General features: G+C 32.7%; 1 long non-coding RNA gene across 1 annotated transcript in view; it reads left to right on the top strand.

Annotated features, from left to right (window-relative positions):
• The window catches only part of LOC145694032 (uncharacterized), a 75,859-nt gene that overhangs the window by 41,190 nt on the left and 17,837 nt on the right, over window positions 1-16,832 (top strand). The window lies entirely within an intron of this gene.

Genomic DNA, 16,832 nt, shown 5'->3' on the forward strand with positions numbered 1-16,832 from the left:
ATTTCGATTCAAAACCAAAATCAATTCTTTGTTATTGACAGCTTTGAAAAAAAAATAGTTCGTTTCGAAACAACTCAATATATATTTACAAAATTAATTTGGCCAACTTCACACTGATCCCTCTTTTAGACTTCCAAACTATGCTGTGCATAAGACACGCTGTCGGTCCCTTGACAAGCATCAGAGCAAAAACGGCAAGAGATATCGTGATGCGAATTTTTGCAATCGATTCAGAATACCAAGGATAGTTGCCATCTCCTCCGTTAACTCTCTATTCAATCCGAAAGTGGTTGAAATAAACGATTTTTAGTTTCAACCTTTATCGACATAGAATAAAAACTATAAGTGACAGCGACTAATGGATTTTTGATATGAATTCAGCGTCCGAGTAACAGGTTCTATCTTTGATCTTATTACTCTATTGCAACAAGTACTTACAGGTGCACTACTTCATGTTTGAGTATTCAATTCACATAGTTTGGAAGTCTTAGTTCCACACTGTGAAACGATATTCACTTATTTTCAAAATTTCGATTCAAGGCCCAAGCATATCTTTATATATATAATGTGTGTTTGTGTGTCTGTATAAATTATCTATATACACATGTATTATGTAAAAATTTATTTATATATTTTTCAAACAAACGATGGCTTTAGATTTTGAATTCGCCGAGTCGAGACAGCATTTTCTTCATACGAGTAGAGACAGACTTAAATTTCGACTCGTATTGTGCGCGTTCCTAATTTTGAATCAAATTTTGAAAATTGAGGATAGGGTGAAGTATGAACTTTATATTTTAAATATTTTGTTTTTGTTTGTGAAATAAATTATTATTTCTTCAAAAGAATCAATCACAAATAGAATACAAATGATTGATTTTGGCTTTGAATCGAAATTTAGAAGGGGACAATTTCACACATGTGCATCTGACGTATTTCTAATTGTTTTGAGTGATTTAACATATTTTAATGTATTATAAAATTTGGTAGGGATGCGCACGAGACAAGATTTCTCTCTGTCTCGTCTCGAAAATGTGCTGTAAAAGTGATGTTTCGACTCGAAAAATGTATATTTTTCTATTGAAAGAGTCGTGTCTCGACTCGTTTCGTGTGCATCCCTAAAATTTGCACTGCCTATTGACTTTTGTCAGTCACCAACCGTTGCCAAACTACTTCTGTTAACTACCGAAAGTTAGTTTCGACAATGCTGTATAACAGCGTTTCCCAACCTTTTTCAACTTGCGGCACACTACGGGTCTAACTTGAATTCTCGCGGCACACTCATAGGTATTATTATTATTATTATTATTATTATTATTATTATTATTATTATTATTATTATTATTATTATTATTATTATTATTATTATTATTATTATTTGTAAATAGAAAATACCGTCGTATTTGTTTTCTTTCATTACTGACCTCCTTCTCACAAAGAAGAAAGCTCGATCACTGGTTTTCCTCATCGTAAATCATTATACTTATTTTTCATTCAAATTAAAAAATAGAAAACAATTCCAATGAAATATAGAACTCAGTCTTTCAAAAAACTACACTTTCTTTTTCGAAGAATGTATCCAACCTTTCACAAGGAAGATAACTAAATTACGAACGAACAAACAAATCTCTTGTACTTTTAAAACATAATTGCGGTAATTTGTATGAGTGTTTGCTTTGTCGGAAGGATAGAATGAGATTTTAAAATTTCAAATTACGAAATAATCTGTAACAATAAAGAAACAGTCATAACAATGATAATTAATACTTTTTTCAACATTAAAAATGAACAGATAAGTAACACAGTGTGAAACTTATAATTTATTAACATGGTCACAATTTTAAATATTAATAACATTCTGTTTTCGAAATACAATCTATGTAGTAGTAATGTATGTACAATAATATATTACAATTACAGTATTTTTTCATTGTAGAGGTTCATAGTAATGTGAAATTTAAATACACATATTTTTTGTCTTGCAATTAGGTTCCTAATAATTAATAATTTTGTTTTCATTTCCTCGTGGCACACCAGCGGCCCATTCGCGGCACACCAGCGTGCCGCGGCACACCGGTTGGGAAACGCTGCTGTATAATATGGCCAGTTTCTACAATGCTGTTGTATAATCATTATTTCAAAATGATGAATCAACATACTTGAAGCAGCATATGATATGAAGAAGTGCCATAATTTTAGTAAGGCCGGCAACATATAACGCACCCTAATTTTTCAGAATTGAAATGGTAACAAAATGTTCGGCTTATATTACGGCCAATACGGTATTTGGTATATCATAATGCGAGCTTGAGTTGTATATGATGAAAAAGCGAAGATCAGGTAGAGAACGTCACTTGTTTTCCATATTTAATAACAAAGGTAATTATTGACAGCACGCAAATTTGATTATTGCGGGTTCAGAAACCACAATAATTCTGTGGTAGAAATTCTACTTTGAAGACCAAGCCAAATAACGAGTTTGATACCAGACAGTGTATTTAAACATAGTTTGTTTCGAGAATGTGAGAACGAGTCTATATGAGACGTGTGGCTACATGCTTATCTGCATCCTAACTAGGACTGTGCGATATTTCGATATATTGATCCATCCATAAGATATTTTCGAATATCTAAACATCAATACCGAAATATTTACGAATCGATGTTTTCGGTATTTCATATTTTCAATATTCAATGTTTTCGATTTTTTATATATATATATATATATTTCAATATCTTTCCATATTTCTGTTTTTCGTTTTTCTTATAACATGTTTGATGCTGCCATATAGATAGTCCACCACTGATGGAATAGGTCACGAATTTCGTGTAACATGACTCGGAAGACACACTGCAATCAGACCCAGAAAGATCCATGACTGAGAAACCACGACCAATCATCCGGAATGACCCGATGATTCGATAGAACCCAGAGATGGAACGTTGTCATATACATGAGAAGTGTGTGTGAGGCTACTAATGCAGTTCTAACAAACCTGATTCTCTCCTCTCTCATCGCCTTTTCACTAAATATAATTTTATTTTTCGCTTGTTTGCTTCCTTGTATCAAGCGTTGCACTGAAAGATAACTACAACGCTTATAAGGGTACCAACATTCAAAATTGCAAAGAAAAGATAAGTCACATGTTTCTCTTATGAGAGATCGTTATTGTTTAATCGACCTGTAAAGCTTCTTGTTTAGAACATAAAAAATACCGCTGAGGTTAATCAGTTTTTGTTAATTCTTTTTTGTATAGGCTATAATCAAAAACCACATGCTTGAAGACGAATAAACATGAAATTATATTTGAAATATTCAAAACATGGTATATTGATTAAAAAATGACACATCAAGAATCGGGCAAATGAATGTTCTAGCCCAAGCAGTGAACATCATTAATGAAGTATAAATAAAATTTTTGCAGTGATTCTGCAGAGCTATTTCGGTTGATTCTCAGTCACCAGGTGTATCCGAGTTTCCGGATATGATTGGGTCTCCGGGTTCGTTCAGTCACCGAATCAGACCGAGTCTGAGAAGCGAAGCCGGACCCGGATGACTCAGACAAAAGTCGAGACCCAAGTGGTCCATGTCCCATTCCATCACTGCTATATGCATAATCGAATAGTCCGATTTCTCAGTAATGCTTTAATTCAACGTTTGGTTGCTTTCTGGATAATTTTTACTTTCCAGTAACGATAAGAGAAGAAACCATGGTGACTGTAATGGAAGTGAATGATCATGATAGAATTGGCGAAATGAGAATGCTTTTGGAAATGGAAAAACCCCGAGAAAAATGCGGCTACAGTGTTTTCCACCACAAATTTGCGTTGGCGGGATCAAACCAGGGATGCCTGACACTAGAGGTGAGCGCTCTACCAGTGACCCATCGTATCGTCCTCCAAGCGACAAAGATTGATTGAAATTCAAAGTGATTACTTATCTTATTAAAATCTTATGATCTCAGTCTCTAAGCGTCTATATAGTTGGGAAAGTGTACAGATTCTTATATGAACAATACTCGAACAAAGAAAGGGCTTGGAAATTCAAAAGTGGAGAAGAGTAAAACATTTATTTTAGTTTGTCTTTTGATAGTAAATGCACAAATTTGACATGTGTCCTCAAACGAGCACATACAGCGCACAAAGGGACTACGATAAAAAGAACCGATTAAAAAAAAGTTGATGAGGCTAAGTACACTTCGAGAAATAAATGCATTTCATTCATTGTCAATTGCGAGTAATCTTGGGAAGATTAATAAATTAACTGATGATGCTTTTGAATACAAATAATCGTGTTTGAGGAAATTTCAGAAATATAATTAACTTTTTTAATTAAAGATAACAAGCAAGTGTAAACAATCCTTGGTTTAGTTTTATGTATTTATTTAGTTAAATAATTTTACATAATTTCATAAGATCAGTATAGTGGTGTAAAGACAAAATAACTCGAAGGTTTTTTTGCTGTCAGCGGTGAGCGTTTTATCCAATCTAATCCAGTCCATTTACATGAGTTTTATGGATGCAGTAATAAGACATTGAAACAATATTGTTTCTCCTCAACAACACGCGGCGAGTTGTCATAGCATGTAGCTGCATTTGCTCGCTTGAAAACCGTATTGATTGTATTTATCAAATTTGAAACCAAAATTTTCTAATCGCAGTTTCAGAGTTACATAATTATTCTAAATTGTTCATAAATGTTCCTGAGAAACCTTTGAGTGGTTGGTATTTGTTTCCACATATAATGTGTAACAGAAAGGTGCGTGTGAATGTATAGTTAGTTATATTGTGTGTGTGTGTGTGTGTGTGTGTTTGGTGTTTAGAGAGAAACTCACAAGACGGTCGTGTCCAGTGTCTTCAGAAGGATGTTATCCCTCCCCTCAAGGACACTGAAACGAATTGGAGGGAGAAACGAAATTGGACACTTGGAAAGAAAACAGATGTGAAAGAAAGCAGGGGAAAACTGTGGGTTCGGTTAAACTGAATATGTCCATTATTATAATACCCAGAATAACCAAAACATTTTGCATAAATTAAGTTGGTTCACAACAATGGTTGGTTTACAAACTTACAACAATGGAAAGAATAAATTGTAGTAAAATTTTCATCTAAAAACTCATAGATCACTTGGTCCTGTACTAAATGACAGAATTTCAGAGACCTAGAACAAGCGATGACGCGAGAGGTATCTAATTCCTCTACAACAATTAAAAGCTTACAACAATGGAAAGAACAAAATATCGAAAAATGATTACCTTATGAATCATACACTACATTACGGTAAACCAAATGCCGAAATTTCAGAATCTTAGAATAAACGATAACGGGAAAAGCATTGGATTCCTTCAACAATCAAAAGCTTACAACAATGGAAAGAACAAAATGCTGTAAAATTTTCGCCTTGAGGTTCATATATTACTTCATTGTGTTCTCAGTGACAGAATTTCATTGTCCTTGTGCAAACAATAACGGGAAAGGGATCAGATTTCTCCACAACAATTAAAAGGTTACAACAATGGGAACGAAAATACATAATAAAATTTTCGCCTTTATGTTCATATATTACTACATTCTTTGCTAAATGCCAGAATTTCAAAGTCATAGAACAAGCAGTAACTCGAGAAGCATTGGATTACTCTCCAACAATTAGAAGCTTACAACAATGGAAAGAACAAAATTTTTAAAAAATGTTAACTTGTGATTCATACATTACATCACGCTATACTAAATGCCAGAATTTCAGTGTCCTAGAACAAATGGTAACGGGAGAAATATAGGATTTCTCTGCAACAATTAAAAGCTTGCAACAATGGAAAGAACAAAATGTCGAAAAATTGTCACCTTGGAACCTATAGACTACATCATGCTGTACTAAATACCAAAAGTCCAGAGTCCTAGAACAAATGGTAAGGGAAGAGGCATTGAATTCCTCTGCAACAATTAGTTGAACTCAACAATGAACAAGTCAACAATTCGAAAATCTGCACGGAACAATTGCTGCGTATAGTCATTATCTTCAAACAGACTGACAGTGAAGAACATAGTTCAGTATTTGTAAAAGTTATTAGACATTTTTGTGAATATTAATTAACATTGAAAAGATAGGGCGATAGCAACGCCATCTCTTATCACAGAAACAAACTTTTTGTGGCTTTAGACCATCCTTAATCCACATCTTTTGGACGGGAGGCAGTGTTGTGGTGCAACAGCCTATACTGTGAAGGTTGGTTTTGAATAACGGTCTGTGCACCCGCCAACTACACCGGGTTCAAATCTTGGTAACAATTTAGAGTAAACGTTAACAGTAGATCCCATTCGTTATAACCTCGGTGCTGCATAAGGCGCAAACACACACAAAAAACTTTGTGAACATTCCTCATACATATGAAGTTTATGTTTCTTCGATTACATTAACCTGGAATATTTTTGCCTTAAATTTTAGTTGTCAATTCCTGTTAGCAACGTCAAACTTAAGTTATCCATACTCCCAATTCTACAGTATTTATATTATATCTTCAAATAGATAAAAGGTAATAGAAATGTGGAACATGAGCGCGCTAGACAATTATGTTGCATGAGATACCGTTATCCCGACTCACTTATCTGCTTTCGATTTCCAGCCATTTAGAAAATCGGTGTTTATTTTCGCGTTTCTAAATGGCTGCAAACGGAATGCTACTATGTGACTCGTGATAATGGTACCTGATGCAAAATAATATTACCTAGCGCGCTCATGTTTCACATTTCTATTATATTTTATCTATTTGAAGATATCACATAATTACTGTAAAATTAGCGGTATTTTAATTTCGCTGTGATTAGGACTCTTAAGGTGAGTGTAAAAGCTATCTCCGATAGGTGGCAGCTCATTATCAAATTCTTTTCCAACGTATTTTTGACAATATTCAAAATATTTCAATCAAATTCAAGAGATTATTGTTTAAACTTTGTCCAAAAAACAAGTTCAACCATTAATCACGGAATAACCCATACAGCTTTTAATTAATTTTTATTCATTGTTGAAAGTACTTAATTTTACTCATCAAGAACATACTTCTGATAATAAAACTCTCACAACAAAAGAAAGAAACAAAATATCAAAATATTTCATGGATTATTCTCTAATTAATGATTAGAAGTATTTTGAATATTGCCTCTCCATACCAAATATCTTGAAAAGATAGAGAAAGCGTGCTGCCATCTATAGGTTAATAATATTTCTTTAAACTCACTTAAGAATCTTCGCTAACTTCATTCTCACTTCTTTCAATTGCAGTGAATAACTCATAGATAACTAATAACTACAAACATTTAGAAGAGAAGTCAGGTGGTGTTTGCAAATGCTACTTCATGAACTAATATTTCAAGACCTTTCGTATAAAGTATGCCCAGTATGACGTCATAGAGTGCGCAGCGAAATTTCTGGCTTATAAGAGAACGCAACGTCAAGTTTGAAAGTCATTTAGTTTCATTTTACCTTTACATGACACGGACACGTTAGTATATTGTATCCTGAGCATTATACTAACTCTCAAATTTCATCAGTATTGCTGGTAGTCTATCAAGCCAGGATAATATCCATAATTACTCCTATAGAAATACATGGAAAATCAATTTTTGATCGTCCATATCTTGGGATAAATTGGATAGATCTCCTCCATCAACGAACTCAAATTCTTCTAACTTTTGACACTCTTACTTCCTAGCCAATACATCAAGTGATAGAGAGTTTATTTTGAGTATATTTATTATTTTGAGATTTTGTGTCTCCCGGACGAGCACACAAACAGAGTAAATAAATAAAAGAGTTAGAATTTTTGGAATTTTAGAATTTATTCATATATAAATGTTGACAAAACAGTTACTTAACAATCTTTATAAAAGATTCAGGGAGAGGCTGAGCTTCTGCTGTTTGTGGTTCTACCTTTCAGAGATATTTTACATATTATGGGATGGTGGATAAATGCTTAATATATGTAGATAAAACAAAATTGCATGAGGTTATAAATATTTAAAAAGTTAATAATAATAATAATAATAATAATAATAATAATAATAATAATAATAATAATAATAATAATAATAATAATAATAATAATAATATAATAATACACTAACATGGTAATCTATCAATTTTCAAATACTCTTTCAGTTGTTTTTTCTTAAATTTGCTAAAAAAAAAATAATTTTCCGGTACTGTACTCAGAAGGAGACTTACGGAAGTATCATTCACCGATTTGAATGAAACTTTGCACACTTGTAGAACATCATCAAAAAATAATCGACACGTTTTTTTTTTGTTTGTTTGTTTTGTTGTTGTTGTTTCGGTAATGGTGAAGATTTAAGGGTGGAAACCGCCTTTTGAACGTTCGGAATGATCTCTAAGAATAGACCGAAAACAACCATTTAATTTAGAAGAAAACGTACTGCCAGGGAGGTTTCTAGGACAACTGATTCAGAATATGACGTCAAAATTACAAAATTCAAAATGGCGGATCCAATATAGTGATTACAATTACAAAATGTCTTCTGGTTTGAAATTCTCTGCACTTAGCCAAGAGCAATTATAGTTGGCAGGAATTACTACAAGAAGGTTTCAAATTACCCTTTCTAGTGATTTGAAACCCCTTTATTTTAACGAAATGTTTGATTAAAGTGAGTCTCTGCACTTCTCCCTATTCGGGGTGCTTATGTATAGTGAGTCCCTTCGCCTCCCACTATGTCAGAACTACATATCCTCGATTGTTATAATTATGAATTTATTGAGAAAACGCTTCACAGTAATGATATATATATATATATATATATATATATATATATATATATATATATATATATATATATATATATATATATATTAAAGTGTGTGATGCATAAACATTGTTTACACCAAGCTCACCTTATTACAGCAATAACTGTGACAATTAGCAAAATGCAGCACAATGTTCTTCCAAATAACTGTTTTTGTATCACGCATATCTAATAAGATTTGCAAATCTGAGAGAAGGAGACTGATTATGAATCAGTGATTTGGATCTAAATTATATTATTACGGAAATGTAAATTTATGTTATAGTTGTAGAGGATAATATCAGTAAAATGTCTCAAGAAGTTTTTCCACGGCCTAAAGACGAACACATCAAGAGGCTGAATCATACCAGTTGTTAGTGCCGAATGGTTTGTATTTTGAGGTACTCTTTTGTTGATTGTTAAAATAGGTTGAAAAGTTGATTGTGTTGGAAAGTTGACCACTCCACGAATCTAATAACAAAATGAACTTTGTATTAGGCGCTGGGAGAGAAACCTCTTGAAACCATGATCTCTCTCAAGACCTGATGTTAATTTTCCCGAATTTGATGCTTTCACAAGGACATTTAAAGATTAAAAGAAGTTGTTTTGGACTATAGGACCAAATGTTCCATTATTTTCCTGCAAAATAATTAACAACGGTGAACACCATTTTCAGAAATTAAAGGCTGTAGCTGTGAGTCATAGATTTATTGACTGTACTACATTTTCTGCTGTTTGTGTCTCTGTAAACGCTATAGTGAGAGGTGCAGAGACTCACTTTAATCAAGCATGCCATTAAAATTAGTACAGAAAAGAGTTTCAAATTGGTCTGCAACCTCCTCGCAGTAATCTCTGCCAACTATAATTGTTCTTGACTAAGTGCAGAGAATTTCAAACCAGAAGACATTTTGTAATTGTAATCACTATATTGGATCCGCTATTTTGAATTTTGTAACTTTGACCTCATATTCTGAATCAGCTGTCCTACCCCCTCTGGCAGTATGTTTCCTTCTAAATTAAATGGTTATTTTCGGTTTATTCTTAGAGACCACCCCTAACGTTCAAAGGGCGGTTTCCACCCTTAAATCTTCACCATTGCCGAAACAAAAAATACGTGTCGATTATTTTTTGATGTTCTACAAGTGTGCAAAGTTTCATTCAAATCGGTGAGTGACACTTCCGTAAGTCTCCTTGTCAGTGATAGGGCGCTCCGAACATTGATACCTGATATTTTGATACCATAATTTAACTGTAGATTTGTTTTTTCAAGTTCTTTGTTTATCTTCGCATGTGTACTAACTGAGTACTTTATTTCGAAAAATTGTGGTGAAAATATATTTGCATCTTTCTTGAGGATTCTGTACATTAGGCAATTTATCCTATAAAAATAAAGTTTATCTAATGTTAATATGTTCAATTTGTGAAATAGCGGTTCTGTATGCGCAAGGAAATATTCATTTTTTATTATGTTTATTACTTTCTTCTGAAGAACGAGGAGCTTATACTTAAGCTGGACACTTAAGTTTCCATACCAGGTTTCGATTCCAGGTATGAAAGCTTTGGTTATGATTAGAGACCGGGTGGTTAGGGAATAGGCATTAAAAACCTTGTAAAAGAGGCAGGCAAATAGGCACTTAAAATTTAAAAAGTAGGCACTAAAATTGGCACTAAAATGTAACTTGAAATAATGAAGATAATACAATTAAAAAACAAATTCAAGTCATAGATTATGTTCAAATAATATAGAAACATACCTGTTTGTTAATATCTTCTTTTATTGTATATACGAAAACGAAGCTTGACATGTATTTCATGTATATTTGGTAAATACATTCTATACAGTTTCATCACCACACATAACCGTCCAAATTTTATACAGTTATCAGTACCAGTGATGTAAATTTTCCGAAAAATTTTCCAGAAAATTTTCCGATTCATAAAAAATATACTCCACTTATTCCTACATCGTTGTTTAGCCGTAAAATTTATTTGTAATAAATATTGTCTGAAAGAAGTTTCATGAGGTGAACATCTTACGATTCTTCATTTCTACAAAAATGTTTCAAAAACTTTAATAATTCTTCCCTCAAAATTCACCTTTGATCTTTCAAAATCATATTTCGTTAATTTAATACGCGTAAGACGACATTTTCTCATAGCTTTAAACACAATAAAATCAAAACATTTCTTCTTATTTTCTGTTACAAATAATCTTCATAAGGAACTGGAACTTTTATGTAGTTATTTCATGACATAGGCAGGCGTATATGTGAAGAAACTATGGAATTTTCTGTTTTTGAAATAACTGATAAATTCACAAAGGTTTCTTTTCGCTTTCTTGTTACATTTTAAACAATGTGATGGGATATTTGCACTCTATGAACTCGAATTGTTCCTTGTACTTTACACACACATACACACACACGGAGAGAGAAGGAGAGAGAGAAGAGAAACATTATGTAAGTTTTCACTTGATAACTCGAAATGTTAGAAAATTTTCCGGTTCCCCAAAGTTAATTGGAAAATTATAATTTGTTGCTGTCTAACTTTCCTCTACAGGAATTCAATTTTATAGCTCAATGTGCAGTAAAATGTAGTGGAAAATTTTCCACCTAACATTACGATATATAATATTCAAAATTGTCCAGATTATGAAAAGTTTTTCCACTTGTTTCTACATCATAATGAAAATTTTACGATCCATGAAAGTTCCTTTCACTTGTCTCTACAGAAAAATAAAATTTTCCGATTCATAAAAAGTTGTTTTTATACCTTTTTGCTTCAAAATGATAAAAATTTTCCTACTTATAAAAAGTTTTTCAATTTTTCCATGCACGGCAGAAAAGTTTTCGATTCTTGAAAAATTGTTTCACTTGTTCCTACATAGTACCGCAAATTTTCTGAGCCATGAAAATTTTCAAATTCTTTAAACGATCTTCCACTTTTTGACATTTCTGTGCATGAAGTCAATCAATTTTATGGTTAATGAGCAATAGTTACTTGATCGCTGGTATTTGTTTAGAACGGAAAATTTTCCGGAAAAATATAGGGTAAAATTTTCTGAAATGTAAAATTTTCCGCGGAAAATTTTCCACCTCACATCACTAATCAATGCACACAGCAGTCCAAAGTTTTGGAGCACTTTGTCAGTACACAGCAATCCAAAGTTTTACGAAATTTTATCACTACAAAGAACATTTATATTTCTCGGAAAAGGCAAAATCCTTCCTTGAAATACTAAATTATATATTTTTCAGCAAGAAAGTCTTATTTTGAAAAAAATGCATAGAATAGGCAATATAGGCACTAAAGGAATTATTTAGGCACGTATGGGTTAAATAGGCAAAATAAGCAAAAGAAAATTGGCTTAAATTAACCCCTTTCTACATGATTTTTTCTTTTAGCGAAAAAAATCAGTATTGGAAATCCTCATATGTGAAGTTGAAAAATGAATTCAATCTTGAATTTGAGATTTTTCACTTAATTCCGACGAGAAATAAGTAAGTGCCATATATGACACACTTACAACTCACAAAGAACATGCCAGATGACACCAAAATCTCTTATTCATACACGTCAATATCTCATACAGCAGACAAAACGGTCATTTGATGCCTTTGATAAATCACAAAAAAGCTAAAGTGAAAAAAGGGTATGTGACATATATGGTACGGCATGCGGTAAGGGTTTAAAACTATAGCCCCCATATAAACTTTAAAACGTTATTTTTGATCATATTTTTAATATTAAAAAATAGGCATTTTGCCTAACATCCGGATTCTAGTTATGATAGACCAAACTACTTAAAAAAGTAGGAATAGATTGAACGAAGAGCGTTAAATATATTAATTTTATATCATATCCTACCAGTTCAACAGGATAGGAACTTATTTAGTATAGTTATCAAATTCTGTCAACATTGATGTGTTTTATTTCTCAATTTAGTTTTACAGAAATGGAACCGTCTGAATTTGAGTAAGAAATATATGTGTTTGTTCAAAAGTGCATTACGAACAACATGTATCACGAAAACTAATAAACTAACTTCTACAATAACTAATTTTCATAGAAAGTTTAGTAACTATACAAGTTTCTCTTCCGACTCAAGATATAATTTGTTTTTCGTATTCATATTTCTGGAGTGGACAATGAAGAATTGTAACGTTCTTTGCAGTAAAGGAAAGACGCATATTTCTCTCGCGTCTCATCTTAATCTCTCTCTCTTTCTTTCTCTCTCTCTCTCTCTTTCTTTCTTTCTTGCCTTGCTTTCTTTGTTTCTCTCTCTTGTACTTTTGGCCTGACGCCAGATCTTTCTTCCGAGGTTAGTCCTTTTAGCATTCTGGATGACGTCCAATGACGTCACGTATACGTCACGACGCGGCGCTAGTATCGATCCGGAAGTATTCGTCGAGTGCACCCTCTGTACCCTGTGCCTACTCTCTCTCTCTCCTTTTTTTGGAGTACGGTACTCAATAGAAAAAGAAAAAAAGTTGTCTCAGTGTTGCTAGCTACACAAAAACTTCAGTAGCTATCTCTAATACTTTTCAGTTTTTGTTATAACTTTAAAATAATTTTCAAAATATACGTGTGCACTATTCTACAATCTACAGAATGTTATATCCTCGTACTAAATTATGAGAGAGTTAAACATATAAATATAAAGAATATACACATGTTAACATGTAAAACACATAAGTAGTTTTGAGAATATCTTTAAAATCAAACATACCTTGAAAATAATTATGGTTAATTTTTTAACATTATATTACTTTTTTTGATGTTTTTAAAATTCAAAATGATATATGTTCTTCCAATGTTGGAAGAAACTTTATATTTTTTTATGAATAAATTATTTAAAATTGTAAATTTGTTATCGTTTGACGATTACGTAAAATAGTTACGTTTTACTTTCATATTTTAAGCTTATGAATCTCGGTTGAGCAAATGGAAATAATTACATTTCGTACTATTTAAAAAAATAACTACTGCTGGCAGCTGTAATTTTCTGAAGTAGAAGCCATAGGTACCGATTTAGGAAATGAGAGCGAAGGAAGTCGGGTTCTCTTGAAGTGTGTTTCGGCCCCTGTATTCACAATAAAATTCTCGTTGATGTGTTGTTAGAGGATATCTCTCACGAACTTGAATGCTATCCTCCCCCCACAAAAAAGTTATACACAAATCGCTCCTTTGGTGTAAGGTAGTTCTTTTAGTTACAAAAGTCAAAAGTTTTTGAAAGCGGAGGGAGTCCAAATTCGATATGAAAATAAATTATATCAAAATTTGTAAAATCATCCCTAAAATTAGACTAAATTTACAGAGAAGTGGGAACCTCTTTTTGGGGAAAAGTGTTCGGAGCTCTAGGACCCATCTCTTGCGTACGCCCTTATTACAAACAATTAACTTCTGTTGAGAAGTGAGATTAATCAGCGAGTAGTCGAAAAAGAAAAAATAACAATAATTATTTTCCGATGCTAAAAGAAGTATTCTACTGCATTTGTTAAGCAGTTAAGATTATAACAAATAGTTTGTACGAGTGTGTGCTTTACTATTACGAACATGTGCTTTACTGTGTGTTACTATTACACATATGTGCCTTACAGTGTGTTACTGTTACAGACGTGTGCTTTATTGTGTGTTACTGCTACAAACATGTACTTTATTGTGTGTTATGTTACCAACATGTGTTTTATTGTGTGTTGCTGTTACGGACAGGTGTTTTACTGTGTGTTACTGTTACGGACATGTGCTTTATTGTGTGTTACTGTTACGGACATGTTCTTTACTGTGTGTTACTATTACACATATGTGCCTTACTGTGTGTTACTGTTATAGACGTGTGCTTTATTGTGTGTTACTGTCACGAACATGTACTTTATTGTGTGTTACTATTACCGACATGTGTTTTATTGTGTGTTGATGTTACGGACAGGTGTTTTATTGTGTGTTACTGTTACGGACATGTGCTTTATTGTGTCTTGCTGTTACAGACAGGTGCTTCACTGTGGGGATAAAGCTTAAAACAATAAATATAACCTGCCAGTTAGTTTTATGTTTTCATTCTCACAGTATATATATAAATAAATAAATAATCTGTTTCAGCAAAATTAAAACCATCAATTATCATCCTCAAAGAAACATACGTTTTAACGCCATACAAATTTTACTTTCTTCAATTTTCTCGAAACCTATTCCCGAATTTTTTCGAAAAAATTCATCCTTAAACATGACATTTTGTTCAGTTGGATGTTGTCTACGGATTAGTATCTAATTTTATCTTCTCACAATAATACAGTTAAACAAAAATTAGTCATAATTTTGTTCTTTATCTATTAATCACATGCTGTACATCATCTTTTTTATTCTTTTGGAAATCTGCGCATGAAAATTTATATCCACTCGTTTTATTTTATTTAACTCAATGAGATCTAAGTAACTCTATGACCTATAACCCCGAAGGTTCAATACCACATTCACAATACTCTCCACTGACTTCTGTCCTTAGCCAACTGGATCTAGTTTGTAATTTGCATTCCTATTTCTGCAAAACGTATCTTAATATTGTTCTCCCATCTGTGCCTAGGTTTTCCTAATGATAGTTTTCCGATTGAGTTTAAAGTTATAATTTTGGAAACGTTCCTACTTTCTTGCATTGTCGCTACATAACCTATCCACTTGAGGCACCAAAATCATGCAGTTCCTCGTTATGAAGCTTACGCTATACTTCATTCCCGTTTCTCTTCGGTTCAAATATTCACCTTAGAATTTTATTTTCAAATACTTTCAGTCTGCGTTCTTTTCTGGAAGTAAGCGACAATATATTGCAATGATACAGCAGAACAGGCAAAAATGATCGTTTTATGTATTTGAAGCTTCAAATTCTTCGACAGAATTCGCGAAGACTTTAAAAGAGTTTGGAGTCCAGTTAAACTTTGGACTGAATAGTAATACAAATTCCTTGCTTTTCTTGCTTTCAGTAAATTTTGCGTTGATATGATTTTGATCTATTAATGTTGATCCTAGATGTTTTTAAAATATCCACTTTGTTTGAAAGTGTTACTTGATATTTTAACGTATACAAAATTTACAATATTACCGTCACGCTAAATTTCCATGTGTTTAGTTTATTCCTGGATTTACTACTAAACCCGCATACTTGCAGGCATTTTATACGTAAATTTTCTGTAATTCTTTCTGTTGTCCTAATGAGATTAGTATATGTGTTACCTTTGCACATATTTTTCCTTTTTCGTAATACGCTAATAGTCTTGTATAACAAAATTTTAGAGTTAACCTTTATTATATGACCTTGTTGTCTCGAAGAATTGCCTGTGGCAGTTCTCTATGTGCTTATCGTTGTGATGTAACGATTGTTGTTTTGATATATTTCCTGTACGTGAGAAGTAATGATTATAGTCAGGGCCGTAGCGAGACACTGGCAAATGGAAGACCACCAGAAACAATGAATGTTTTAAGTGAGTCCAAAATGTTTACTTGTTCCGCAGAGTTTTCCCTAATTCAATGTAAGTGACCCCTGGAATTTTGTACCAATTTATTTGATGGTTTGTACCATGAATGCCCGCTTTCCCATAGTCCACAATTAGAAAAAATATTTTTTAGTCTAGAAAATCCGCAGAGCAAAATTTAACAGGGTTCCGTTGTACACACAAAATTTTCTGAACCAGGTTACGAACAGGTTTGTTGCTTAGTCAGGACCAATCTGTACAATCGCAAATAGACCAAAATCACTTGAATCCTCCCTATGCACTTCCAGGATACAGAGAATAATGGCTATATGTTTTAATGAACATTGTCAGGTTGTGTACGGTACAGTAAAGGAGTATAGTGGATATCCTTTTTGTAACAATCTAATCATTCAATTGTAAACATTTAATAGAATTGAGTTCGATACTTAACACAGATGTAAACTTAATTACTTAACAGATAATTTGTATACTTACTCAACAGTAAAGTAATTACAACTGAATTAAACAACAGAAAGAAGCTGAATATTTAAATAATGCAAATTTGTCTGTGACTTTAGA

This window comes from Thermobia domestica, chromosome 9 (genome assembly GCF_964235325.1).
Source record: "Thermobia domestica chromosome 9, izTheDome1.hap1.1, whole genome shotgun sequence".
Classification (NCBI taxonomy): domain Eukaryota; kingdom Metazoa; phylum Arthropoda; class Insecta; order Zygentoma; family Lepismatidae; genus Thermobia; species Thermobia domestica.